The following is an 8164-nucleotide window of genomic DNA, read 5'->3' on the forward strand; positions in this document are numbered from 1 at the left end:
TATGTATATGTGTGTGTATAACCTACAGCATAAAAAATGGAAAAATATCTTTGACATTTCCTCTACATATTGGCCTTATGAAAGCACATGAATTTTGTAAAACATTGTAGAAACTTTATGTTCAATTTTTTTATGAATGGCAGTTAAGCAAAATTTACCTTACCCTTGTGTCAAATAAATCAGTGATTACTTCCACTCTCCAAATCAACAGCTAATTTATAAAACCTGAGTATTTAGTCTAAAATTCACATTTTCATAAATATCTAGGGAATATTTTAAGTCAATATACATCCCCAAATGATTTTGGAGATGAAACTTGCAAAGCATGTGTTTATAAAAATGATAGTTTATATATGCACTATTTCACACAGTTCTCATTTATCTAATTAAGTATCATTACTTCATTTACACCTGATTTCTTGTAGACTATGCAAAGTTTCTACCTGTGAGGAACTGTGGTATCTAATATAGCTATACTCAGTCAAAATTCATTTTAAATATTAATAAGCCAAATGAGCTAAATAGTTCAGGCCAATTGTGACAACGGATCTGCATTACAGTAAATGATACAAGTTTTAAGTCTCACTAAAAAGGATTAACTTTTTGAACTGTATCATCACCTTGGTGAAAGTAACTGTAAAATATATGTCAAATTTATGACTTATCACAAGAAAATAGATTTGAATTATTATATATTCCTATAGGTTTGACAACAAATACTAATTATCTAACTAAGATATGAAAACAATATGAAGGGAGTTAATGAACTTATATATTGGAATTAGTTTATAAAACTGTCTTCACTTTTTTCTTTTATTGGAAACAGGTATTTTTCTATGCAGTATATTGATTACAGTTTCTTCTACCTTGTTCTTCCAAGGTCCTAGCTCTTTCTCACCTCCCCTTCCATCAAGATCCATACCTTTTTCTAGTCTCTCATTAGAAAACAATTATCTAAGAAGAGAAATAAAAAATAAGATAAATCAAACTAGATTATGATAAAAAATAAAATAAGTTAAAGAACCCAAGAAAAAGTACAAGAAAGACATATAGATGCAAAGAAACATGCTTGCTTACTCACAATCCCAACAAAACCCCAAACTAGAAGCTATAGTGTTGTGGAACAATCCTTTTACAGACTACAAACATGTATTGCTTACTCCCAATGGTTAATTAAAAAAATGACAGTCTAGTAGCAGGGTAGGAAGTCAGACAGGACAGTCAAACTGAGAGTGAAGGAAAGAAGAAAGGCAGAGTCAAGAGAGTAGAGTCACCAACAGATACAGAGAGAGAAAGATGGGCATGCTGCACAAAGAACAGTTACCAAGCCACATGGAAAAACATAAATAGGAATATGGGTCAATTTAAGTGTAAGAGGTAACTAGTAACAAGTCTGAGCTATTGACTGAGAATTTATAATTTATATTCAGCCTCTGAGTGATAATTTGGGATCAGGCAGTTAGGACAGAAAATGTCCAATTACACTATAGAATAGTCACAAAGAGCATGTAGAGTAAAATAGAAAAGGACAAAAAGAAACACTTGATTTAACACTGTGACAAAAATCTTCAGAGATGTCATTGCGGTCACTTTGGGTTGGCATCTATTGCCTGGCATTGGGCCTACCCTTAAGAGTCATATGTTTCCCCAGTGAGATTTCTTGCATAAAACTAATTTGACATTTGCAAGTGGCTATCAATGAGAAATAGTCTCGAGTAAGTCCACTTTTCCTTTTATCTCTAGGACCACATCTGGTACAAACCCATGCAGACCCTTCACAAGCTGCCACAGTCTCTGTGAGATAATATGTGTACCAGCCTTGTACTGTATTGAAGGTCTTGATTCCTTGGTGTCCTCCATACCCTCTTGTTTGACAGAATCTCTGAGCTCTGAAGGGAATGTTTTGATGAATACTTCCCTTTTATGGCTGAATATTCCAAGTCTAACTCTATCCATATTGTGGGGCTATGTGTGTCTGTATTTTTTTTCCCATTTATTGCAGGAGGAAGCTTTTCTGATGATGCCTGTGCAAGGCACTGATCTGTGAGTATAACAGAATGTCTTTAGGAGTGTTTTTATTTATTTCTTCAGCAAAACAGTACTATTTGATTTTGCTCTGGGTGCCTAGCTTATTTGGTCTTGGGTTAGTAGGCATGTACGCAGCATTGGATTTGGGTTACATCTCATGAATTGAGCTTTAAATCAATTTCCTTTGGAATATCAGTTGGTTATTCTCACCAGTTTTATGGCACTATTATGCCGGCATGTCTCACAGGCAGGTGACTCCTAAAGACTGAAGGGTATATAGCTGGGTTGTTGCTTACTTTTCTCCTTTGGCAGTGTGCAGAACACCTTCCAGTACCACTAATTCTAGTCAATAGAATGAAGAATTATGTAGGTACCAGCTCAAACTCTTCATTGAGATGCATAGATTACCATCAGTTTGGAGAGAGTCATGAATGTCCTTGGCAATAGCCTGGAGGGTTATTTGGAAGTTCTCATTGAACCTCTTTGGCCAAGCACTCAAAAAACTATCTTCTAAGAGCTATATTTTTTGTCTCAAATTGTTTTAAATATAATATATAAATGCTGTATTTTCCGAAAATATGACTTGAAAGGGGACTGGGGATTCAAAGTCTTCCTCTGGTTTTCATAGATGTGCCATGTTGTGTGTGCATGTATATTGAGACATATCACCATCACACATATGGCACACCCATACAGATGCACAAATAATACCAACAAATAAAAAATGTAAACAATGACAAAACAAAACAAAATCACAATAAAAGAAGTAGTAAGGGATTATAAATAATTTAATTCAGTAATTACATATTATTGCATACATGATACAGAATACCAATGTAAAAATACCCATCATATGAAATTTTATTCAATTATATGAAATCCATATATTACTAATATAAATTTACATTGTGTTATATAATTTTAGTTTATATAACAATATGCATTTACATTTTATAAATTATAAAATTTATTCAATGAAAAAACTATATTTATATCTGGAAAAAATGACTAAAATATAATGTAATTTCATAATATGCCCCATAGAGTATAGGCAATTTACATATAATGCAAATGGTATGCACTTTAATTCCTATGTTTTGTTATAGGAAATTATTATAGTAAATGCTTTTGTTTAGAAATCATTTGTGGAAAGAAAAAATATAAGTAATATAAATATTTATATATTTATAATAATGTTGGTCTCTAGGGAAAGTTAGAATTTTAAAGTTGATTATTTGAGAAATGATATTACTTGAATAGTATGAGTTAAATAATTAGGTAATATATTGCAAGGTTGGTATTGGGAAATTACTGCAAAGAAAAGCAAACTATAATTAACATTATAGACATTTGAATGTTTTTATTTTATGTACTTAATATTTCTTTATTTCTTAAGAGGATTAATCTCACTGAATCTTGAGTCATTAAATCTGGAAAACACAATGATTTGTGAGCTACCTTCATCATGATGTGTTATTTTTTTTCAAAAACTCAGATTGTTTCCTTATTAAATTCTTCTAAATGTGTACAAATAAAATATGATATCTATGTAAAAATATTCTATTTTATATGATTTATACAAGGTCTATGTTATATGGTTTTTCATTCTGTTTTGGGGAGTTACGTTTGTAACAATAACTCTAGAGGTCTAAGTTGACTTCTGATAAAGATGCTGTTCAGTTTTCTATAAAAAATAAAGATAAATGTGAGGGAAATCATCCATAATCATAGATATTTGTAAGCAGCAATGACAGAAAATGAAGCATATTGAGACCATTGCAATTACCAAGAAGCACAATGCACTGCAAGAAAGGCAAATACCCAGGAATATGAAGAAATGGGTAAAGATATTTACTTAAAAAAAACTTATTCGGGTTTAATATCTCTAATATTGCCTTCTTCACTTTCAAAACATGGCAAATGTTAGCTAAATTTAGATACGATTATTTGAGATACCAGACTTCTGTCAATGAACTGATTGAAACATCTTAAATATAAAAACTAAGTTAATTTTATACATAATTTTCAGGGACTATTAATTACAAAATGAAAAGGAGAATCTACTATTAAAAATCTAGGGCAACTTCTTAAATGCATGTCAAAGCTTTCTTATTTTTGTCCTCTGCATTCATTCTCTCTTTTTTTTTTTTTTTTTTTTTTTTTTTTTGAGCCTCAATGAACTTGATTGGCTAATACTCTATGGCATCAGGTATAAAACACTGCCTTCTCCAAACACTCTACTCATCTCTTCTTTAACAAGTCCCTATAGCTATGAATGTTAACAGTCAAGATTTAAAAAAAAAATCAGCAAATTGTTCTAAAATATGAAAATACAATTCAGTGTAGCAGCCGTCCTATTAGATAATTTTTGAACTTTATGACTGAGTTTGTGTTATTTTGACATAATCCAAACAAATGCTCTCAACATATCATTATGAAAATTGCTATATAAAATTTTTGACATTCTTTCTTCCCATTATAGCAAAGTATATCTGATAAATGACTTTTTAAATCTATTATTTTGTGCCATTAATTGCTAGTTGTTTTCTCAGATGTAATATTGTATACAAGCCAGCCAGGCAGTGGTGGTGCATACCTTTAATCCCAACACTCAGAAGGCAGAGGTAGGAAGATCTCTGTGAGTTCAAGGCCAACCTGATCTAGAAGAGCTAGTTACAGGACAGGCTCCAAAGCTACAGAGAAATCCTGTCTCAAAAAAACAATATATATATATATATTGTGTGTGTGTTTGTGTGTGTACATATACACACACAATATTCACAAGCCAGGTTCAGTTTCTCTTTGTTCAGTACAGCAACACATTTTCTGCTCTTCAGGAGTCTCAGAACAGCCTCCATCTTCTATTGAATTCATCAAGTTCATTATTAGCACAAGATTTTTTTTACTATGATTCTCAATTTTCTGTCATATATCAAAGTCATTTTTAGTGTTTATGTAGTCAGACCCTTTTTATGACACAATTAGAATGATGCTGTGGGATAATCTTTTTGTACAATGTGAAGATGTGTTTCTGCCAATGCACCTTCTGATTCATTTAATAGAAAGCTGAATGGCCAGTAACAAGTTTGGAGAGGATAGAATAAAAAAAAAAAAACAGGGTTCATTCTTAAAAGAACATATTTGTAATGCTCTAAGAAATAATGTTCCTACCATTTTGAGTGAATCTCTGAAGGCCCTTGATTTCTGTCAAGTATCATTAATTAGCATTTTAGTGTCATTAAACTATTGTAAAATACTTTACATATTTTAGGAATATAAATCATATAAAATGTGTCCTTTAGAGAGCATTTATACAATTTAAATATATGCAAGTATTTATGAATGCTTTGGCAGCATATTGTAACATTTTGCTTTAATTAATTAGGAAATAATAGTTTCTAGTAATTATTCCCTCTGTAACATGGTATGAATATTACCAAATACTTACAAAACAGAGCAATTTACCTTGAGCTCTTCTAGGAAAACAAACCTAGCAAACAACAAGACAGTAAATTGTTTCACAAAATTCTTTTTTCTCTCAAATTAGCTGGCATATTTATTTAAGCTTCATATAAGTTATTTTTACAAACTTTAGTCCTCGGATCAGTTACACAAAATATAAGTAAATAGCTATTGTGGTTACTTAACATACATTTTAAATTTTCAAAGTACTTTGAGCAGTTCCTTTGGTGAATCTCTAATCAAGGAACATCTATCCATAAATTGCTTCATTTTAATTATTTCCAAGTATTTGTATAATAAGATAGTAAAAACAGATTAACACTACTTGTGAAGGTAGTAGCAGAAAATATGAAAAAAAATCTTTAAAAAGGTGCTACTTAGAAAGATATATGAAAAAATATTCAAGCTGCATTTTAGCTTAGTTTATATGAACTCCATAAAAAAATTATCAACAAGAAATACACACTGACAATGACCCACACAACAATAAAAATTTAAATATTCTTATTCAGGTTTGACTAGATAAGAAATAAGATCCTTAATAGTATCTATTCCTCTTTTATACATGGATTGGGAAGTTTCTCATAGCATTTCATATTAAAGGATAAGAAGATAGTTACCTGCTTTCTTTCTTTCTGACAAAAAATATTCTCAAAATATCTAGCCACTATATATATATATATATATATATATATATATATGCACATAAACACCATATACATGCATAAACACCTTACAAGGCCACGTGCAATATTAAAAACATGTTGGATTTTTTTTTTAAGAAACTGACCTGGAACTTGCTTCTGTAGACCAGGCTGACCTCAAACTCAAAGAGATCCACCTGCTTCTGCCTCCCAAGTGCTGGTATTAAAGGTGCGTGCCACCACCATCTGGCGCATGTTGGAAATTTTAATGAACAATGAGGAAGATTTGATCCTTACTAAATAAATGAGTGATTATATATACAAATTATATTTTAGAAGTTACACTTCTTAGAAAGCCTCAAGCTCATTTTATTTTGCAATATTCATTTTCTTGTTTGTACATAAAGAATAATATTTATATTACCTCTTAAATGTTAAAGTCTTCTTTGGATTGTTTAAAGAATGAGATTTTTTTTTAAAGCAAAATGTCTTTATTCTTGTACAAGTTCACAAACTCAGACTCTCTTGTGTGGCCAACATATTGTCATGATTGGAGAGCCCTGAGCTCAGTTGGGGTTGGGGTTTTGTAATAAAGTAGGGGTGAGAGATTACTAAGGTTCAGGACCTCTAATTGGCTGATGTTTGTCTAGGGGTGCCCTGGTGAAAAGTGATGGGTGTGTGCTGACAGGTGATCTTGTCTACAGTCGCTGGAATGTTAGGAATTTCCTTTGGATGGTATATTCCTCAGTGGTGCCTAGGTAGTCTCAGTTTTTAGTCTTTCTTGGAAGCAGGTATTATTGTCTTAGAGTAAAGTACTGAGACTCTGGCCTCTATTGAGCTTGTCATTTCTCCCTTTACAAGTACCAATGACAGCGCTTGCTTAGCCACTAGCTAACAGATGTTTTTTTTCTAGGGCAGGGGTGAGCATACTAGACACTGCAATTCTGATCTTTGAGTGCAACCAAATTGTAATTTTAATCCTGAATGTCCTCTTTGATTCTGTGATTCTGCAAAAAGAACTAAAATGTGTTCTTATTGTAAAGCATTTTAGTAATAAATTCATGAATTGACAACTCTGGGCCCATTTTTCTGCTATGCCAATAGCGACTGTAGGTAGCCAATTTTGTTTCTCATGCCAGGGAGTGCTCCCCTTGTCTTAGCATTTCAAGATATTTTGGGCAGGGATCATGTGACAACATGTTCTTTTCTGTAACTTCTTAGACTTTGACATTGGGGCATTGCTATTAGGACCCAAAAAGACTGAAAGGCTAGTCAAAGAATGAGAATTATGTTATACCTACACCTAAGTATTTTTAGTAGTTTCATTTAATTTGCTATTTGAATACATCAACAGTAAGTTTAGATTATATCCACCAACACCTCACAGCCTCTCTACTTCCTCTAGGGTACTACTCATTTATCTCTTGACTTCAAGTTTTTTCTTCCTCTTCTTCTTTCATTCTCCTCTCTCCTCTTCCCCTTTCCATTTTTCCTCTCCTCTTTCTTCCTCTTTTCAGTCATAGCAGAAATCTTTTTAACCTACAGTGTCACATTGGTGCCATCTATATACTCATCAATGCAGGGTTCCAGTAAGTGGAGGTTGCTTACCTTCCTTGAGCCACATTCAAGAAAGAGCCTGAGTCTTCCTCACATGCAGCCATGTGAAGAACTGCAGTAGTTCTTCAGCTAGAAATGGTACCTTAGGGGCCTGTTCCCTCTCCATACAGGAGGTTTACCCGCTTAATATTGCTAATGCCCTGTACTGACCACAGCTGTGTGAGTTCATAATGCAATAACTTCACCATGTCCAGAAGAAATTATTTCACAATATTCAAAGACCTCTATTTTACTACTGTAACCGTGTTTATTTTAGAGATTTATTTTAGCATTTATATAACCATTTGCTTGGGGAAGATTTAGAGTATAGAAAATTAAATATTTATCAAAAGTATTATAACACTGAAGAGAGTTAAGGGCTCTCTTTCTAAATTAGTTCTTTGAAAATTGCATGTAACTTGAGCATAGTTACC

The sequence above is a fragment of the Alexandromys fortis genome, unplaced genomic scaffold (assembly GCF_014885135.2).
Source record: "Alexandromys fortis isolate MF-2015 unplaced genomic scaffold, M_Fortis_MF-2015_v1.1 scaffold_126, whole genome shotgun sequence".
Lineage (NCBI taxonomy): Eukaryota > Metazoa > Chordata > Mammalia > Rodentia > Cricetidae > Alexandromys > Alexandromys fortis.